Below are 22,227 nucleotides of genomic sequence, written 5' to 3'. Positions count from 1 at the left end.
GGTAGCTTGATTTTGGGACAATAAGGCTGTTGTTCAAGTCTTGGGATGGAACTTTGAGTTCAAGGCCGTATTTCGCGGCCAGATGCAAACATGAAGGTTCCCATGCGTGGGTGGTTGAAGTTCATTTTTACAGAGAAACATATGCAGAGTGACTATTACAGACTAAAGCTTGTCGTTTAAAAAGTCATAGTAATTAACATTGCTTGAAAATAAATAACATTATAGGAGATACCGGTGTACCTTTGAAAACACATGCAACATTACAGTGCTTCCTGTTAAATAAGTCATGCAATTGGTAGTGCCTGGATGTGAACGATTATGTGCGGCATTGATATTTTTGACACTGTGGGCCTCATTTATGAAAGGCTTGCGCCATAGATGCGTCACTTTTTCCCATGTTAAAAGTGACACACCGGCGGCGCAATGGCTTCATAAATAAGGCTCTGTGTACTTATGACTAGTTGAGAAGTGACGCAATGAAATGATGTTAGGTGAGTGTAGTGTAGTTACGGAACGGAAAACCTTTAAAGAGAGTTACATTTAGTATGGAATAGTTTTTATTTTTTTCACAAACTAAGGTATGAGAATATTGTTACAGTGTTAGCGGGACTGTAAGTTGAAGTTTGATAAACATTAGTGAAATAAGTAAATTAAGGTGTATTTAATATGTGCAGCTAATAATCTGTGAGAAAAGGCAATAGTCCACAGTCTTGTAAATAGGGGTGCGCGATCCAATGCGCGCACCACGTAACTTTTTACGGAGAAAAAAAAAAGTTTGTTTCACGTTCAGGGTCTATACTGGACCTCCTGAGAAAACCTACTCGGTTAGATAATCTGTACCTTCTGTCCTTCCCATGTTCCAACCCTTTGTTCAGTACAATATATTCACTCGCAGTTACAAAATGGCGGCCAACACTTTCTGATTTCCACTCATTCTAATGTTGACAGACGTTAAACAGCAAATGAGAATTCCGTAAACTGTATATTTTTGTAATTTTAAACAATAGGCAAAATAAGTAAACTTAAAGTTCTGAAACGATCTTCAAGTGTCGTCTGCCTTTGCACCATTAAATTTTACTTATAAAGCACGTGAATCACAGTCTTGTAAATAGGGTTGCGCGACCGAGTGCGCGCACCCCGTAACTTTTTTCAGAAAAAAAAATGTTGTTTTGGCGTTCAGGGTCTATACTGCACCCCCTGAGAAAACGTACTCGCTTAGATAATCTGTACCTTTTTCTCTTTCCATGTTCTCACCGTTTGTTCGGTAGAATATATGCAATCGCACTAACAAAATGGCGGCAACACTGCCTCATTTCCTCCGAATGGAATGTTGACAGACGTTGAGCAGCAAATTATAATAAATGCGATAAAAAACGGCCGCAATGCATGCATATTGTTGAAAAGTCAGCGATATTCATGCAATACCGAGCTAATGCTCTTAGCCATGTTATCCACCTCCCATTGGATAACTTGGCTAAAAACTGCTCAGGGCAGATGTTAGCTTTTGGAGATATTCACGCTTAGCGCGAATATCTTCAAAATCGGTAATAGGAGATAGCGATGTTAGCGACTGTTTCCAGTTGCTATCAGCTTGCCACGCCCACTTTAGGATATCATTAGTGATAATTATTACTGACATGCAAAGTGGCGCACAAGATGGTTGCTATCTCCTACTAGCTGTCGCTAACTGGTGTTAGCGACAGCTACGTAATAGGGAGATAATTTTATCTTCGCTTTGTTGGCTTTTAAAGCCAAAAAAGTGGAGATAAACCCCCTTGATAATATGCCCAATTTGGGGGAATTCAGAAAGTGTTGACCGCCATTTTGTTAAAAAACTCCCTGCACATAATCTATATGTATTTAGGTAATAAATATAGAAAGTAAGGTTGTGTAGCAGTGCATATCAAAAATATTGCATGTAGTATCCTGGTAATGTATGGTAGATTATATTGTAAATAATGATTGATTTAAAAAAAATTTAGGGGGAAAAATTTGAAAAATAAATGTGGTTCACAAAAAAATCTTAAACTTAGGCTTTACGATATATATTGGATAGAAAATTAGGGAATGTATATGGTGGGCATGATATTTGGTAAAATGGGTGTATGTTGTCTAATACATATGTGTGTATTATGTTAACTAAAATTCAGTTGTGTATTTTTTTTAAAGAGTGTTTGGTGCTGAAAAGGAACAACCTGAAGTGAACGTGAGAGTATACAAACAGAAAATCCTTTTTTACAGGTGAGTTGATAATTTTAAAATTATAATTTATTTTTGAGAAGATTACCATAATATGCATGTTTTTTAAGAAAAATTACACTGCTTCTCTTTTACATGAAGATTTTAATTTCTATTTTAAACATGTCTGAACATGCTTGTAGTACATATGTATTTTGAAATACGGTTTTATTGTTTATTGTTACAACCTTTTGATGGGCCGGGTCCATGTGTTATTTTCTATGCAGTTTGGGTTCATCTATTCTTTGACTGTAAGAGTTTGCTGTTTACGTTGGTTAATTTTTGCTAAGTCATCATTATCTCTCTAACTTATGCTGTATCATTTGTGTACAGTAATTTTTCAGAAATTATAGAGGTGTATTATGACATGGCTGTTGGCGTGATGGCCATTTCGGATGCATTTTTGTGACTGTACTATCTATTTGCACTCTATTATATGCATTTGCACAGGTGTATTATGATGAGGTCAGTCGGACGCATCGAGGGAGTAATGGTAGGGCAGGGAGGGAGGGAGGGGGAGGTGTAGGGTAGAGAGATCTAAAATGTGGTGTATAGATAAATGTAGGAAAGTATATATTTTAATTAATAAAATATTTTTTTTAGTGTACACAGCATCGCATTTTGGAATGCAGTGCACACTGCAAAATTCATTTAAATAATTAAATTATGTATTTACTACAAATTATCTGTATCCTGGTTTTTAGGTCCCTCCAGCAAAGATCTTCCCCTCCTCGTCTCCCTGCCGCACCATAATTCCCTCCATGAGTCGCGGCTGATTGTGGTTTCATATGATTATGATGAAATGTTTTACATTAGATGAAATTTACATGATGAGTATGCTGTTAAAGGTAAAAGCAACTGCCTCTGTGGGAAGTAGCAATCGGTTTAGTGAATGTTTAATTGGTATATTGTGAGTCATTCCTTCAGTTTGCATACAGTTTGAATCACAGTTTGTAGTGGTGAAGTTAGAAAATAGATCTCTACAATAAAATTAGAAAGTGTATAAATAGTTCTACAGCACGAAATGCAGAAAGAAAATTTCACAGTGAAATGTGTTTTTACAGCACAATTTTAATTTAAAAAATTAAATAGGAAACTGTTAATGTCTAGGATGAAAGTATCTGTTTTTTAATAAAATAAAGAGGAAGGTCTTATATTAATCAATGTAGTTAATGTCTTTAAAAGTATGAAAATGTATGTAGTTGAAAGATTACTCAAGGTAATCATTGGTTAACTAATCATAAAAAATATATAAGTTAGTCTTTATATTTTTTAAAAAGAACACAGAAGATAGAAAATTAATAAAAACATGGAAGATTACTGTGAAAATAAGAATATCAATTTTGAAATGGCAAAAGAAGTCCTTGAGGAAATAATTGAAGGACTATTTGAGGATGAAAATTCAACTGAAAATGAGGACTTTTTGGACTGCACTTTTGATAGTGCATACTTAGAGATGGTGGAAGAAGAGAATTTGCAGGAGCAAAATAATAATGAAGTATCAGATGAAATTATGCTAAATATGCTTCTGGAATATGAATTATTAAATCAATAAAATTATTTTTGATTAAATAAAAAAAACTTTGAAAACATTATTGTTGTACTGTTAATCAGTAATCTCTTTTTTAAGAATGACAGTAAAAGTTGTGATAAGGTGGGTAAAAGATTAAAGTTATAAAAATAAAAAGCATTAGGAACATCGACAATGCTTGAAAGTTAGAATAGTACTTATATGTCTCAAAAATTACATTCATAGAATACATGTGTAAGGATAACATAGATATGGAGTGTCACAAATTTAGAAACAATATTCAATATAGGATTTCCTACTCTGACCAGAGACTGTTTCTTTGTCTTTATTCAAGTTATAAAATCAAGCATTGGTTATAATTTGTATGGTATATGGTAGTAGGGGTCTATAATATTTTTTAACTTTTTTCCAAACAGATTATCATTAATATCAGAAACATCAATCAGTATGCTGACGAGAAATGAAAAAAGAAAGCTGTATAAAAAGACCTACCATTTGAAGAGAAAAGAGGCACAAGATTTACCTAATCAACAAAGGACGGAGAAAAACAAGAGTGCTCCTGGTAAGAGCAGCGAGGAATTTAAAAAAAAATTGTGTCAGAGGAAAAGTCAATTGGTTAATGTTGCAAAGGAAAAACAGTTTTCAGGATCTACAAGGAGAAATGGATGAAAAAAGAAAACTTTGTCTGAAAAGAGTGGTGAGGAAAATATGTACAGTAAAAGACGTACAAATCAGTTTGCGGAAATAAGGAAACGTATGTTTCATAAGAGAGTTGTTATGAATTTATTACAAAAGGAAAAAGTTTCTAAAAGGAAATCTGCTTTTTATAAGAAAAAAATATATATAGAGGAAGTTGTGGATGATGCGTTCGAGACGAAAAAAAATTGTTTATTTTAGTGCTTAAAAGAATAAATACACTAAATAAGGCTATCAGAGTTTTAAAAGCTAAGAGTAAATGGAAGTAACACATAAATAGAACTAATTTTTGTAAAATCTTTTCTGGTAAATGGATGCATACTTCAAATTCTGAGCCATTTTTTAATGAAGAGAGTTACTTTCAAAGTAATGATTTGTTGCATGCAGTTGACACCAGTGGTCGAGCGTATGAAGTGAAGGATGGCTGTCCTATTGAGAAAGAGAACATTGAGGTCAGAAATACAGAAGGGGAAATAGGTGGAGAAGTTTTACAGGGACGTGTTCATGCTCCTGTTTATAGTTGGAATTGTAGCAGTATTTGCAGTGTACGACAGGATTCAATTGATTTCTTTCGCAATTTCTTACGTAAGTACACTAAGGAAAGTTTAAAAAAAAAAATGTACTATTGCAAGAATTAGATCGTTGCAGAGTGAGAGAAAAAATAGGTTTGCAAGGCCATTCTTTGGCTTGTCTTTCAAAAAAAATATGCCAGAGTGTTTTTCATCACTTTAGGATGTTAGCAGTGCATCATACCAAAATGAGAAAATTAGTCAGAAATATGTATTATGCAAAAAGTCCAGCACTTAAACTTAAAGAGTTAAATAGTGCTCTTTTGCATGGATGTGTATTAGATGTGAAGAGTATTTGTGCAGAAATTGAGGTAAGTTATTTTGGTCGAGATGAAGAGAATGTAGAAACTGATATAGTTATAGAAGGAAATGTGTTAGAAAATGTTGGACATTTTAATACTGAAGAATTTGAACAGGAAATAACAAAATTTAAGGTCATTGCAGGTGAAAAACCAAATTTAACTTGTGTGTGTTGTCGACGCATTCATTACAAAAGTCAAACTAGGTTAGTTGATTTATATTTAAAAAGTGAAGATGAAGATAATACTCAGTGGAGAGAGTTTGCAACTTATTTGCTGGTAGAAAACTATTTTGATTTGGGTTTTGAGCAACGTATTTGTAAATATTGTTTTAATAAATTAAATGAAAATAAAATGCCTGCTAGAGCTGTTCATAATAATCTTGAGTTGATAAATATTCCATCGGAACTGAAGGATTTAAATACTTATGAGACTATTTTGATTCAAAGTGTACATCCTTTTCAGGCTATTGTTCGTATGGAGCCTAAGACTGGGAAATTAAATCCTACAGATTTACAAAGAGGATTAAAGGGTAGAGTTGTATATTTGCCACTTGATTTTAAAAAAAATATAGAGACAATTGGTATTGAAAATGTAGAAGAGGAACCTCTTGTTATTCTAGTTAATGGTGTACCTACAAAGAGTAAGAAAATCTGGCAAGATTTAGAGGATGTTAGGAAAGTGAAAAAGGCAACGTTGTATTTAGTCAAAAATAATAAATACTATAAAAATGTGTATGTAGAACAAGAAGATGTAAGTGATGAAGAGAATAATGATTTCTCTATTGGACAAATTGAAAAAGTCGACATGTCCAGAAGTGAAGAAATTTATGAACATTACAGTGTTCTTCCACTGCATTCCAAAGAAGCAATGGGGAATGCAATTGAGTTATTTCAGATGAAAAAAGCAGAAGGAAGTCCTATTAGTGTGTGGGAAAAAAAGTTTGGAAGGTCGTTGTTTCCCACACTTATTCCCAACAGGTGAAGGTGCGCGATATGATGATCGACCTATGCAGATTCCTGCATCTGAGTACCGGACAACAAGATTATATGCAGAAGATCCCAGATTTCATCAATGTATTCCATATTTGTTTCATCTTCTGTTTGAGAGTGACTTATCTGGTCTTTCTTATGCAGTAAACCATGTCTTAAAAAGTGGAGTGCATCTGCAAAATGTTTCAGCAAAGGATTTTATGGATAAAGTGCAACAGAAAGATAGTGTTTTGGATTCTCATCTAATTAATTTAATGGCATGTCAGCGTGGTACTAATGAATATTGGTACCGTCGTCATGGAGATTTAAAATGCATGCTACGAAACTTGGGAGCACCAACATGGTTTGTAACTCTAAGCTGTGCAGAGTACGCCTGGGAAGATTTACTTGAATATCTTCGAGAGGCGAATGTAAATATTGAAAATATAAACTACAAGACACCAGGAGAATTGTGTTCGTTGGATCCGGTTAATGTTTGCTGATATTTTAATCATCGATTTGAAGCAATGATGTCGTTTCTTACAAACAAGAAGAATCCACCGCTTGGTGAAGTTTTGGATTTCTTCTGGAGACAAGAGTATCAAGCTAGAGGTGCTCCACATATTCATATGTTACTATGGATCAAGGATGCTCCCAAATTCGGAAAATACTCTGATGACACTGTACTGTCTTTTATTGAGGAATATGCCACTTGTGACATACCTAACAGTACAACTGATAAAGACTTAAGAGGAAAAGTGTTACGGTTTCAAAGACATCGTTGTGGAAAATATTGTCTGCGAAAATTCAAATCAAAGGATAAGTTCTATACAAAATGTCGTTTTGGATTTGCACGACCAGTGCTTTCAAAAGGAAGAGTGAATAATTTGATGTCATCTTTGTGACATAACATTACATGAAGATCACCCAAAAATACATATAATTTAAGAAGAGGAGAAGAGTCCAAATATATAAATGACTACAACCCTGTCATTTTGTCCATGTGGAATGCTAACATGGATATACAATATGTTGCGGACAACTCTATTGCTGTGGCTCGATATGTAACGTCTTACATCACGAAATCTGAAAAGACAAAACTGAAGGAGATGTGGGAAGATATTTCTCATGAAAAGAGCCTAAGCAAGAAATTGTATACATACAGTTTGAAGATGTTATCACATCGAGAAATTGGAGCATATGAATGCTGTGATCGATTATCATCAGCAAGTCTTTATGCGAAATCTCGAAGTATCCTGTGGGTGAGTTTAGGTCTAGCAGGAACACAAAACTGTGTTTTGAAAAATGTGCAAGAAATTGAATATTTAGCACAGAAAGAACCAAACAGTACAGACATTCTGAAAACAAATATGTTGGATACATACAATCCAAATAGAAGTACTCTGCTTGAAAATATTTGTCTGTATGAAGTCCTTGAAAAATACACTTTTAAAAGGAATATTAGAGAGAATGTTGAAAAAGGTATGTACGCTGTAATTGGACAGGAAGGATGTCTGGTGAAACAAACAAAAGGACATTTGATTATTCACCGAAAACTGAGTTGCGAAAATCCAGACAAAAGAGAATTTTACTATTTAGCTCTTTTGCAACTCTTTAAACCATGGCGTACCAAAGAGGAACTACTTGGAGAGTTTGTAAGTTATGAAGATTCTTTTAAGGCATCTAAAAGTAGTATAGAATGTCCTGCTTTTAGTAATTATCTCAAAATGTTGAACGACGAAATAGAGCAAGAAGCAACAATTGCAGCAGAGATTGCTAGAGAAAGTTCACAAGACACTCAAAGTTCAGCATCGTTGAGTCAGGATCCACTGGGAGAAACAATTATCCGAAATGAAGCAGCCACTGCCATGGATGAGGTGGAAAGAGCAATGCAGCAAGCTCAAGAGGATATAATAAACTTAGAAGAATTGGAGAAGGAATTTAATCTTGAGCAAAGACAGATATATGACGAAGTGACAGAGCACATTGAGCATGGTTTTCGTCATGAGAAAAAAGAATGCTCATGTATGTCATTTCAACCTATTCGACTATATGTAAGAGGAGAAGCAGGTACAGGGAAAAGTTTTCTTATAAAAGGAATTACTACATATCTACAGCAAAAAACTCAGTCACCATTGTCTTGTGTTGTGACAGCTCCAACTGGATTGGCAGCACATAATATTAAAGGTATTACTTTACATCGTTTACTGATGCTGCCAGTTGAACATGAAAACAAATTACAATATCACAAGCTATCTGGAGACGCTTGTTATGAAGTTTCAAGAGTTTTTAAAGAAATGAAACTTCTTATTATTGATGAGGTAAGCATGGTATCCAATTTAATGCTTGCTTTTGTACATTTAAGAATGCAGCAGATACTTAAAACTGACTATGATGTTTTATTTGGAGGGAAACATGTCATAGTTTTTGGAGATCTACTGCAACTAACTCCTGTAAAAGGACAATCTGTATTTGAAACTGTGACACATGAAGACACCAGAAAGTGCCTTGGCAGTATTGGAAATGTTAATATATGGTCACATTTCAAATATACTGAACTGATTCAAAATATGCGACTGGCAAAGGATACTAAATATGGAAATATTCTTCAAGATATAAGGATTGGAAGACTAACTGAAGATGCAAAAGAAACTCTACGAACTCGATTACTTTGTAAGTTGTTTCCCAATGAAGATAATGTACCTGAGAAAATATATAGTAAAGAGGTAAAAGATAAGTCAGTTATATGCTTGATGCCAACTCTAAAAGAATGCTCAGTTTTCAATGAGAAAATGTTGAAGTTGGAAAATCAAGAAATTAAGAAACTGGAAGCAAAAGATAAAATAGAGTATGAAGGAAGTACTATTGTTTTGTCTGATAAATTAAAGTTAAAATTGGATAGTCTACAGACATCTATATCTAAAACTGCTGGTTTAGAGAAGAATCTGTATGTATGTTTAAATTGTCGGATTATTTTACGGAGAAATTTACTTGTAGAAAGAGGTCTGGTGAATGGAGCAATGGGTAATGTTGTTAGTTTTGTAAATTACCTAAATAGAGATGAGATTGAATTTTTACGAATAAAATTTGATGAAATTGAGGAAGTTCAACTAATCAGTCGCTGCTCAAGTCGTTTTTTACTTGTAAAAGACTTGTATGTCCATCGGAAACAATTTCCAATTTGTTTGACATATGCAGTGACTATTCACAAATCGCAAGGTTTAAGTGTAGATTGTGCTTTGGTAAATATTAGAAATAGTGTATTCAAAGAGGGTATGGGATATGTTGCTTTATCACGAGTTAGAACTTTATCTGGGCTTTATCTAATTGATTTTGATGAGACAAAGATCAGTGCAGATTTAAAATGTGTAAAGGAGTATAATAGGTTAAGAAGAGAATACGCTCCACATTTACCTCAATATCCTTTAATTAAAAAGAGTATAGTTGGTCAGAAAAGGAGAAATGAGGAACAATGTACTGAAGTATTAGAGAAACGAAGAAAAAAAGATGAGACTGTCATTGATAAGAGTAAGAAAAAGGTTAGTACTACAGAGATTGTTGGATTTAAATTTGAAAATAGGTCTGGTGTCAACTGCTATGCAAATGTAGTGGTTAATGTGGTTTTTTTCTAAAAAGTTTACAGGAACAGATTAGAGAAAATCAGGAGCAAACATTTTGTTGTTCTTTAAATTCTGTGTTTGAAAAATGTACCAGTGGTAATAGTGAAGTAGCAAGTGTTTCAGAAGTAAGGAATGTTTTAGACATATGTGCAGAACTGAATCAATTTTCTCAGACTATTCAGCAAGATTGTCAGGAATTTATTATGTATATGCTTACAGTTTTGGAAGAAGAAGGTGTAGGTATTGATAGTCTTTTTGGCCTTTCTTATAAATGGGAACATATTTGCGATAATTGCTCATTTACAAGTAGTACTGACATACACACAGAAAGATTTATATATTTAACATTACCAGATTGTAAAACAGTGTCCTTTAATAAACTAGTTAAAGATGCATATCAGAACATGGTCTGTTGTCAATGTAATTCAGAAATGCTATCTACCTTATTTATCCATAGATATGGACAGTATGTTATTTTAATGCTTCAACGATGCAGAGCTGATGGAAGTAAATTGTCAACTTTAATTAATAATTATGTGGCTTTTCAAATATCTATTTCTAGAAGAACATTTGTAACTGTAGCAATTATTTTTCATGAAGGGTCATCTATATCATCAGGACATTACATAGCTTATTTGAAGCGTCCAACTGGTTGGACGCTGTGCAATGATAGTCAATTAAGTTTTAAGAAACGTTTGCCTTCTGAGTTAAGAAATTCTTATCTGATATTTTTGCAACCAAAATTTCAGTGAAATTACTTGGTTGAGTCAGAGTAATACTGTAAAGATATGGAAATGTGTTCTTTAGAAATATGATGTGATTAAGGGTGTTCAAATATGGAAATGAAACTTTTATGTGCCAATGTGATAGCATCAGGTAAGGTTTCCTTAATGTTTCTGGTACAGGACATGTTGGAATTAACTTACACTATTTGGCAACGCGGAAAACAATGAGATATGGAAATGTTGACTTAAGATAAATGTTTTTAGAGTATACTTACTTGGAAGTTTGTGGAGAGGTACTAAAAAAAAACGAATTAACTTATACCATTTGGCCTTGCGGAAGCGTATGAGATATCTAAATGTGGACTACAGATAAATGTTTCTAGAACATACTTACTCGCGAGTTTGTTGAGAGGTACTCAAAAAATAAGGACTTATCTCATAGTATTTGGCCATGCGGAAAAAAAATGAGATATCAAAATGTTGACTTGAGATAAATGTTTTAAGAACATAGTTGCAAGGTTATTTGTGGAGCGGTATTTAAAAGTAACTGGTATACTTTAGTTAGTTTATAATTGTGGAATATGTGCTGTGCTTACTCAAGAAATTGCGAATTAGAGAAAAACATTTAAGACATGTTTTTTCTAGGTATTTATAGTATGTATAGAGATCTTGTATGGGTTTTTTAAATACAATCATTTTGATTGTGTTTTTTTTCCCCTGCTGTCACATGATGATTACTATTGAAATCACTGTTTATAGTGAAAATCAATTTATCTGAGGACAGCAAAAATAAACCAGTAAATATGTTGTTTAAGTTATTTTGTTACATTGGATTTAGAAGTATGTATTATAACAGATTTCTTTATTGTCTTCCACAGATATTACATTTTTAAGGTAAGAACAACTAATCATATCTGAGAGTTTCGTGTACCTATCTCTTACCCTAATTTTCTTCATCCTCTTCCTTTGATAATGGTATTTAGATATGGTTATTTTCTTTAACTCATGCTTTTACTTTTACATCTTTTTTGTTAGTATTCTATTCAGTCTTTCTTACTCTTCAGTTTCTTACTTACGTTGCTTTATAGAGAGTCACCTTTATTGATCCTTTATCGCCTTTGTTTCCTGAATCTTAATTTCTTTGTCTTACTGTACCTTACAATTTGTTCCCTTACTCTGCTTTCTTTATTTATGAACAATTTCCAATCTAAAATCTATAGTTTAGTTTTCTCACCCTACTTCATTTCTGTTTATCTGTCTCTCTTATACTCCATGTCTGTTTGTATTCCATTCATCTTCTGTTACTCTACCTTTTTGACTCTTTTTCTCTTAGTGTTCTTCCTTCATTTTATCTATCTCTTTAAGACATTTAGGTACTCCTAGTCTGTTTATTTCACAGACTGTTTGTTTTGTGTACTATCACTGATCATACTCTCATTTTGGCTGTCACTTTACTTTCCTTTAGACAGTCATTGTTTGAGTGCTTTTATTTCTTTCAAAATATTCTGTCTCAGTCTCTTTCTGTCCCTCAGTCTTCTTTGCTTTCACTTTATGCTTCAATCACTTCTACTTTGTTTTGTTTAATGAAATAACACTATAACCATATTTTTACTTTTCTTTCACAGATACCATGTTTTTCAAATATTTAAAGTTTTTCTTTATTACTATTTCTTAGGTAAGTATAAATAATAAAAATACTTTTTAAACCCTGTGTTATTTTTTTGAGTATCCTGGTCATACTAGTGTTGTGTTTTATGTGAGCATTTCCATGGAGGATTGGCTGCACGGTCACAAGGAGCGTCTAAAAAATTAATTTAAGAAATCAGCAACATTTCAGCCAGTCAGTTCACTAATGCGGATTTGTGAAAATATTGCAGGTAAATGATATGTGTTACAGAACTTTTCAGCAAATTATCAAGGGAGTTTTATTCTGCATTTTTGATTTTAAAAGGCAAGATAGTGCAGATAAAATTGTCTCACTAGTATGTAGCAGATGCTAACACCAGTTAGCGACAACTAATAACAGATAATGACTATATTGGGATTTGCTTTGTTTGTCTGTGAAATTTAATATAATTGACATACAAAGTTAACATTGCAAGATGTAAGTGACTGCAAACAGTTCCTAACATTGCTATCTGTATTTACCCACTTTGGAACATATTTGGGCCATATTCGAAAATGATCAAAATCAAATAGCTGCCCCTGAGCAGTTCTTAGGTATATTATTTAATGGTCGGTTTATAACTTGACTAAGAGAAAGAGTTTCGTAATGGATGAATATTGGTGACTTCACAATAATATTTATTTATTTGGATAGATTTTTTTTCACTTAGGATAGTGGTTCGCATACAATGTTCACCTGTGGGTTTCTTGACCTACTCAGCAGTTTACAGTGGTTACACACCATTTTATCTAACGGTTGGTAGGTGGTATGTACGTCCTGTTACTTTTCTTAAATTAATTGGGACACTTTCTATCACTCATTCAATTATCTGTTCACTGTTTCAGCCATCCGTTCTCTTAACTATCCACCCTTTTACTTTACTGATGTATTTATGTTTTTGTCCATATACCCCCTGTCGTTTACTAATTAATCTTTGTAATCACCCTTTCAGTTAACCATTCTTTCACCTTTTCACATATCAATTTATGTATTCATGCATTTATTTGACCATCATCTACACTTTCATTTATTTATCTATCTATCCTTTCAAACATCCATTCAGTAAATTACTGATCCATCACGTGCTCTTTTACTCATGCATCCATTCTTTAACATATCTATCCATCCTTCTAGTTATTCAAGCACCATTTTAGGCATACATACATCAATTTATCTTTTCTGACATCTATACTTACTCTTATTCATTTATTCATCTATGCTTTCTGTGATTTATATAACTATTCTCTTTTCATTCATCCTTTCAGTAATCGATCTAGCCATTTAGACATTCCACATTTATGTACTGACCCACCTTTGTACTTTATGACCTGACTCTTTCTCTGTAGAGTTGTAGGAAGAAGAGGCCTGTGAAGAATAACCTACAGCAAAGGGTGGGGTGCGGTGGGTGAGAGTTTACAATATCTTCTTACATAGGCAGACTGAAAACGTAGAAGTTATCAGTTATACATGATGTTCAGTAACAGCATGTGAGGTTACCGTTAAATGTTGTTGTTTTCATGGCTTTAAGCAGGGTCGGATTGGGATCACAAATCTGCCCGGGCACTGACAAAAAAAGTGGCCCACATTCAAGAGGCTTGGTCCATATTTAATGGGTGTGGCCCACATTCAAGGGGCGTGCCCTTTCATGAAACACCATTTGCACATATAAGGCATGAAAGTGGGAGGACACTGTTCTTCCATAGGACACAGGGCCAAGGTGCCAATGGGAACATGCTGAGCAACTAAAAAAAATAGCAAGGCCCCTTTCTGTCACAAAATTATTTCAGCCGTCCAGCACAGGAGCACCTGAAAAGCAGCAAAGCCGCTGCTATTACTAACCTACTTAGTCCTTCCCAGGCCTTCAGCTCAGGAGCACTTGAACAGAGGTAAGGCCCCTGCAATTAGTAAATTAATCAGCCCTCCAGGCCTCGGGAAAATGTCCTGGCAGGGGAGCACAAAACACAGCCAGGTAGCCAGGGGGAGGTTGAGGTGAAGCTGGTGCATGGGAAGTGCCCTCCCAGTGTGTTCTGGCAGTTTGAGTGTTTACCATTTACTGTAGTATTATCCTTGTACCTGTGTATGGTACTCTTTTGTTACTTGCACACGTCACTTTTCGTTGGTATCACACTGTATGCTACCTCTCACTTTTGTTTGCTTTAGATACTTGCTGCATGGGCTGCATGGGCCCCAGGGGGGCCGAGGTGAAAATGGCTCAAAGGCCTGAGAAACACCTGGCCCCCAGGGAGGCCGATTCTTGCAAACAATCACCCCTCCCCAGCCCAGCCTCAGCTTCATTGCTTGGTAGGGCAGGGGTGTCCGGCCGCACAGGGAGGCTGCTTTCATTTTCGCTGTTTGTCTCCGTGTACTCTGTGGGCCGGCTTTTTTTTTCTCCCCTTTCCAAGTCCACTCTGTGTGGACTGGGGCAGGGGACAAAAAAACGGCCCACAGAGGGCACTGAGGCACTGGCCTTTCGGCCCATGCCCGAATGCCCGCCTTGGCAATCCGCCCCTGACTTTCAGCACTGTTTTAAAAAAGGGAGGAGTCTTTTCAAAGGAGGTGTTGGATGTTATTCTGTAGGCAGATTAAAGCACCTAAACTACAAATATGCGTGTAGTATAGTGTGGTGCTCGACTGGAGGTATGTTGTATGTCTGATTGCATGCAGATATGTAGATTAGCAAATACCTTCACACAAACAACAAGCAAAGACTATTGCCTTTGAGAATAGGTGCTACTTCCTTTAAGTACAAAAGCAGTAACCATGGTATTGTTGAATATGTTAATGAAAATACTGCTGTTTAAAATTTATGAGACAATGAAAGAACGTTAATCTGATTTATTAATTTTCTTTCATAGCCTTTTTTAAAAAAACTGTTTCATAATAAGCCATGCTGGTGGTTTTACTTTTTTTATCTAAGACAATGTCTTCTGTTCATTGAGGCAGGAAGCTCCTTTGAGAATTCCAATGCGGGGGAGGGGTGCTCCTGCTGCAGTAAAATTCAAGGCCGTTTCAGCAGGGACTGTCAGCGTTATCACAGGGGAGGAGCGCGCAGCTCTCTGAGATGGATACAGTTACACATAACAGGGTAGTGACGTCTGTGGAATTTACGGACGGTTAGGCATCCCAGTGTGCGCCGTGCCTTTGGCACCTCATTACGGCGGACTGGGGAGCTGCGGTGTACAGTTTGGGAATCACTAGTTTTAGAATTAAACTTTGATAATTCTATCACTCCTAAGCGTTAAAAATCGCCGCTGGTCTACGAAAAATTATTGGAAGTAAGCCAACATAGTGATAATTTTTGCTAGTTGTGTACGGTAAGTAGATTTCTAAAGGCAAAAAACGGGACATTAAATGAAAATAGAAGAAGGACTATGATTTCACTTCTAGTGATGAGAGTGCATGTTAGCAGAGAATTACAAAAGAGGCAGTCTGAACATAATTTGAATACATATGTGATAGTACCCCTGTGACAGCCTGCGGCAGTTAACATTGCCGCGTGAAAACAAGCGTTGTTTTTATGCACTAATGTGTGCTTTGTAAATACGAGAGGGGGTTGATTTAGTTTTATTTTCCACACCTCCACGTTAACGCTGCCAAAGGCTTCATCAAAGCTGCCCGTGGCACTCGTATGATAAACAAGTTTATTTAAACTGTTTTTCTAACAGCAGCCGTGTACGAGATAGTATTTTCGCCTTTAAACAGGTATTGCTTGTAGTTTAACATACGCCTACTATGCATGTCATTAACTGTCTGTGCGGCACACATGCAAAGTGCTTTTACCGCAGGCGGTGTTATGACGTTCTCATAAAGATGTTCAAGAACATTTACAAAGATTCAAAAGACTTTATCGCTGCCTTGAACGGCAGGAAGTTGCCGATATAGGGGCGAAAACGGCGTCCATAATATGCTTTATAAATTGCAGTCGAACGTAATGTTAGATATAAAGACATATAACATACGTTTCAATTTGAATTTTGAAAAACAAAGGGGCATATTATAAAGGACAGTCGATACATTTTCGCCGCTTTTATCGACAGGAAATTGGCGATAAAGCGGCGATAATGGGTTTCATAATTTGCCCTATGCGCCTCTGGCCTGGTCGCCCCCTCTGCCTACCTGCCTACCTGCTGCCCGCTGCACCTGATCCTCGCTGCTGACGCTGCCCCAGTCGCCGCAGGGCCGCCCTCCGAGCCTCGGCCTCCCGTTTTCCCGCCGCTGCCAGCCCGCGGCCCCGCCCCCCCGCCAGCCGATTGGTCGGCCCGCTCCCGCCTCCCCGCAGACCCTCCCTACCGGCTTCCTTCTTAAGGGGACCCAGACCCTTCCTAGGGAGCGACCACTGCGCCTCTGGCCTGGTCGCCCCCTCTGCCTACCTGCCTACCTGCTGCCCGCTGCACCTGATCCTCGCCGCTGACGCTGCCCCAGTCGCCGCAGGGCCGCCCTCCGAGCCTCGGCCTCCCGTTTTCCCGCCGCTGCCAGCCCGCGGCCCCGCCCCCCGCCAGCCGATTGGTCGGCCCGCTCCCGCAGACCCGCAGACCCTCCCTACCGGCTCCCTTCTTAAGGGGACCCAGACCCTTCCTAGGGAGCGACCACTGCGCCTCTGGCCTGGTCGCCCCCTCTGCCTACCTGCCTACCTGCTGCCCGCTGCACCTGATCCTCGCCTCTGACGCTGCCCCAGTCGCCGCAGGGCCGCCCTCCGAGCCTCGGCCTCCCGTTTTCCCACCGCTGCCAGCCCGCGGCCCCGCCCCCCCGCCAGCCGATTGGTCGGCCCGCTCCCGCCTCCTTGCAGACCCTCCCTACCGGCTCCCTTCTTAAGGGGACCCAGACCCTTCCTAGGGAGCGACCACTGCGCCTCTGGCCTGGTCGCCCCCTCTGCCTACCTGCCTACCTGCTGCCCGCTGCACCTGATCCTCGCCGCTGACGCTGCCCCAGTCGCCGCAGGGCCGCCCTCCGAGCCTCGGCCTCCAGTTTTCCCGCCGCTGCCAGCCCGCGGCCCCGCCCCCCACCAGCCGATTGGTCGGCCCGCTCCCGCCTCCCCGCAGACCCTCCCTACCGGCTCCCTTCTTATGACGCCCCCGGAGCGACCGCGCAGCGGACGCGCGCAGCGGGAGCACCGATTGAGCGCCGAAGGTGCGCCAAAGGTAAGCCCGTCTGCGCCCGTCCGCGCCTGGACCGCGCCCAGTGCCAGGACCCCTGGCCCCCACCGACGGAAGCCGACCCGCCGGACCTACGACGCCACCGAACTCAACGCACTCAACACCGGCCGAACCCCAGGCTGCTACCGAGCCACACCGAGACGCACCCACGGATCCTTCAGCTGCCACTCCTGCAAGTTCACCTGCAACCGGACCCACGCCACACCAGCACCCACCAAGCCGAACACCAGCACCACCCACCTGAAGTGCATCCTGCTCAACACCCGCTCCGTCCACAGACACGCCGTCGAGCTCTGGAACCTGCTTGACACCACAGCCCCTGACGTCGCCTTCCTCACGAAACCTGGATGAAGGACTCCTCAGCGCCCGACATCGCCATCGCCATCCCAGAGGGTTACAAGATCACCCGAAGAGACCGCGACAACCAGACTGGAGGAGGCCTCGCCATCATCTACAGGGACACCATCCGCATCAAGACCAACACCGATGACACCCTGACAACCGCCGAACACCTGCACTTCCAGATCCACACGACCCCAAAACCACCCTCAGAGGCACCCTGATCTACCGACCCCCGGGACCACGCACACAATTCAGCGAGGACATCGCCGACTTCATCAGCCCGCACGCCCTCCCCTCCACCGACTACATCCTCCTGGGGGACATCAACTTCCACCTGGAGAACAACAACGACTGCAACACCATCACCCTGCTCGACAACCTGGCCAACCTCGGTCTCAAGCAGCTGGTGTCCACCCCCACCCACCTCGCCGGACACACACTCGACCCCGTCTTCTCATCCAGCAAGGACATCACCTTCAGCCACACCACCGGACTCCACTGGACGGACCACAGCTGCGTCCACTTCACCTTCAGAAGAACGACGGTCCACCACCACCAGCAACAGGTTGCTCGAAGAATCTGGAACAAGATCACAGCCGACCAGCTCATCGCTTCCCTGAGCCAGCACCCTCCCGCCAGCTCAGCAAACCCCAGCCAGGCCGCCGACAACCTCACGAAGTGGATCAGCAACTGCGCGGACGAACTCGCCCCACTGAGGACCCCGCCCAACAGACCCGGAAGCAAGAAGGCCCCATGGTTCACCGACGAACTCCTGAGCTCCAAGAAGAACTGCCGAGCCCTCGAGAAAGACTGGAGAAGGGAACCAACTCCGGACAACATGAACACCCTCAAGCTTGCCACCCGGAAGCACCACCAACTGATCCGCGACACCAAGAAAACTGCATTCAAGGACCGGCTGGACAACAACGCACACAACTGCAAGGAACTCTTCAACATCGTGAAAGAGCTCTCCAACCCCAACACCGGGAACAACGACATCACCCCTTCGCAAGACCTCTGCAATTCCCTCGCCTCCTACCTCCACAACAAGATCGCGGACATACACAACAGCTTCAGCACTCAACCGACGCACGCCACGACCGAACCACCGCCCCCCACCACCACCCTCCGCGCCTGTACTCCGATCAGCACCGAAGACACCGTCCGCATGATGAACTCCATCCACTCCGGATCTCCAACCGACCCCTGCCCTCACCACGTCTTCAACAAGGCCGACGCTGTCATCGCACCCCCCCTGCGGGACATCATCAACACCTCCTTCGACACCGCCACCTTCCCGGAGAGCTGGAAGCACGCCGAACTCAGCGCCCTACTCAAGAAACCTACAGCGGACCCCACCGAACTCAAGAATTACCGCCCCATCTCGCTCCTCCCGTTTCCAGCCAAAGTCATCGAGAAGATCGTCAACAAACAGCTGGCCACCTTCCTCGAGACGAATGGATCCCTCGACCCCTCACAGTCTGGCTTCCGAGCCAACCACAGCACCGAGACCGCCCTCATCGCTGCCACTGATGACATCCGAGCCCTGATGGACAACGGAGAAACAGCGGCCCTCATCCTCCTAGACCTCTCCGCGGCTTTCGACACTGTCTGCCACCGCACCCTAGTGCAGCGCCTCAGCAACGTCGGAATACATGAGAAGGCACTGGAATGGATCATCTCCTTCCTCGACGGAAGAACACAGAGAGTCCGTCTACCACCGTACAAGTCAGAGGCCACCGGAGTCATCTGCGGCGTCCCTCAAGGATCCTCGCTGAGCCCCACCCTCTTCAACGTCTACATGAGCCCCCTCGCGGCCATCGCACGCCAGCACAACCTCAACATCATCTCCTACGCCGACGACACCCAGCTGATTCTCTCCTTCACCAACGACCCCGCCACCGCCAGAGCCAACCTTCACGAAGGGATGAAAGACGTAGCCGAGTGGATGACAACCAGCCGCCTGAAACTGAACTCAGACAAGACGGAAGTCCTCATCCTGGGCTCCTCGCCCTCCGCCTGGGACGACTCCTGGTGGCCCCCCGCCCTGGGCACCGCACCCAAACCGACAGACCACGCACGCAACCTGGGCTTTATCCTGGACTCCTCCCTCTCCATGACCAGACAAGTCAACGCCGTCTCCTCGTCCTGTTTCAACATCCTGCGCATGCTACGTAAGATCTTCTGGTGGATCCCCACCGAGACCAAGAAGACGGTCACCCAGGCCCTCGTCACCAGCCGTCTGGACTACGGCAACGCCCTCTACGCCGGAACCACCGCCAAGCTCCAGAAGAGACTCCAGCGTATCCAGAACGCCTCGGCGAGACTCATCCTCGACGTCCCCAGACGAAGCCACATCTCCAGACACCTGAGAGGCCTGTACTGGCTCCCGATCAACAAAAGAATCACCTTCCGGCTCCTCACCCACGCACACAAAGCCCTACACAACCAAGGCCCAGGATACCTCAACAGCCGCCTCAACTTCTACGCTCCCAAACGCCACCTCCGATCGACCAACCACGCCCTCGCCGCCGTCCCCCGCATCCGAAGAGCGACAACAGGAGGAAGGTCCTTCTCCTACCTGGCCGCCAAGACCTGGAACTCCCTTCCGACCCACCTCCGCCTGACCCAGGACCACCTCGCCTTCAGGAAGAAGCTCAAGACCTGGCTGTTCGAGCAGTAGCAGCTCCCCCCCCCCCAGCGCCTTGAGACCCTCCGGGTGAGTAGTGCGCTCTATAAATGTCTTTGATTGATTGATTGATTGATTGATTGATTGATTGACTATGGAAATCCTATCAAAGCCCATGTAAGATGCGAAAACATGTAATATGGGCTACGCTAGGAATTTCATACAGCATATTATCAAGTCCATTATCGCCGCTTTATCGGCAGTCCATCCTTGATAATATGGCTCATATTATGAAGGCGATTATCGGCGCTTTTTTTACAGCGTTCTGCCGATAAAAGCGAAGTGAAATTATCACGTCTTCTTCATAATATGTCCCAAGTATTGCCGCATTCTTTAATTATTGTTCCTAAAATGCAGCGATAATTTAGCTTATGAATAGAGCTCTTTTTGGTACAATGCGGTAGTTCTGAAAAGAACAGTTTTTTTTTTGTTTGTTTTTTTGAAAAAGTTTTTCATTCTTTAAAATTTGTGAAACAGGAACCAAATTTTTGAACTGTAAAACAGGAACATTTGAAGTTGTTAAAAAATTAGATGCATTCAAACCTTTTATGATCATTAAGTCTTCTTTCAATAAGAATGAGGCTCTGCTCCCCGTACACAATCAATCATTTGCACTTGTTGCATTTTATATGCACTTTCGTCAAAAATGGTTTCAACTCCATCTGTGCAGTCGATGGAGATGAAGGTCGTCTGGTCGATGAAGTGCTGGCCTCAGCTGGTGGTACTTCTGTTGCTAGAGCTCGTCGCTGCCTGTGCATATTGCACAGGGTGGACTTGGCTCATATGTCTCTTCATGGTATGAATTGAAAAGGAATATTTTTTGGTAGGATTTCCTCTGGAAAGTACTGAGCTACAAATTGTGCACGTTACTTTCGGAGCATTTACTTTTTTTTTACCCTGAGGAAAGGTAAAAAATTGCCAAATAAAAGATTCCTTTTTTTTTTAAAGGAAGATGAACATTTTCTTCAGATTCCGAAGAAGAATTGCGTGCGGCCGCCATTTCAGCAAAGTCTCCGGAAAGATGAAAAAGGTTGTTCTCCCTTCAGCGCCAAATAGATAGTGTGGGAAGTTGGTGGTTTCTGGAAAATTGCGGAATAGAAACTACTATGAACCAATAGGAAGTGTTCTTTTCAAGTCACATGATTTGACATGCGCGTATTAGGACGTATACGTGGTGACGGAATCCGGACACGTACGTGAATTAGAAGTATCGGTCTAATTTAATGAAGTTTTAAAATGTGAAAAGGAGGAAAGGTATACATTCTCAAATATTAAATACCTTCATATGGGGTCACAAGAACAATGGCGATAAAGTATCAAACCTTTTTTATTGTTTCAAAATACCGGGGTGCGCGCACTCTGTCGCGCACCCCGGTACGTTTTTCAACATTTAGTGACAAGTCTGAAAACGGTAAAATGAAGGTGAGGTAAAGACTTTGTAAAGCTTTTCAGACTTGCAAGGAGTCCCTAAGCAATTCTGACAGTGAAGAAAACTTTGTAATACTATGAAAGCATTTCTCGAAAATCTATAATAAAACTATAGAATACATTAAAAAAATATTTTCTATTTCGCAATTAATAAAACCTAAGAAATATAATGAAAAAATATAAGTTATAAACAGCTTATAGTTAAGAAGTAGCCTTTAAAAAACCTATGAAATTCACTGAAAAAACCATAGGTTTTACACATGTTATAGTTAGGAAGTAGCATTTAAAAAACCTATGAAA

This window comes from Lissotriton helveticus, chromosome 8 (genome assembly GCF_964261635.1).
Source record: "Lissotriton helveticus chromosome 8, aLisHel1.1, whole genome shotgun sequence".
NCBI lineage: Eukaryota > Metazoa > Chordata > Amphibia > Caudata > Salamandridae > Lissotriton > Lissotriton helveticus.
Note: the sequence above shows the minus strand (reverse complement) of the source record.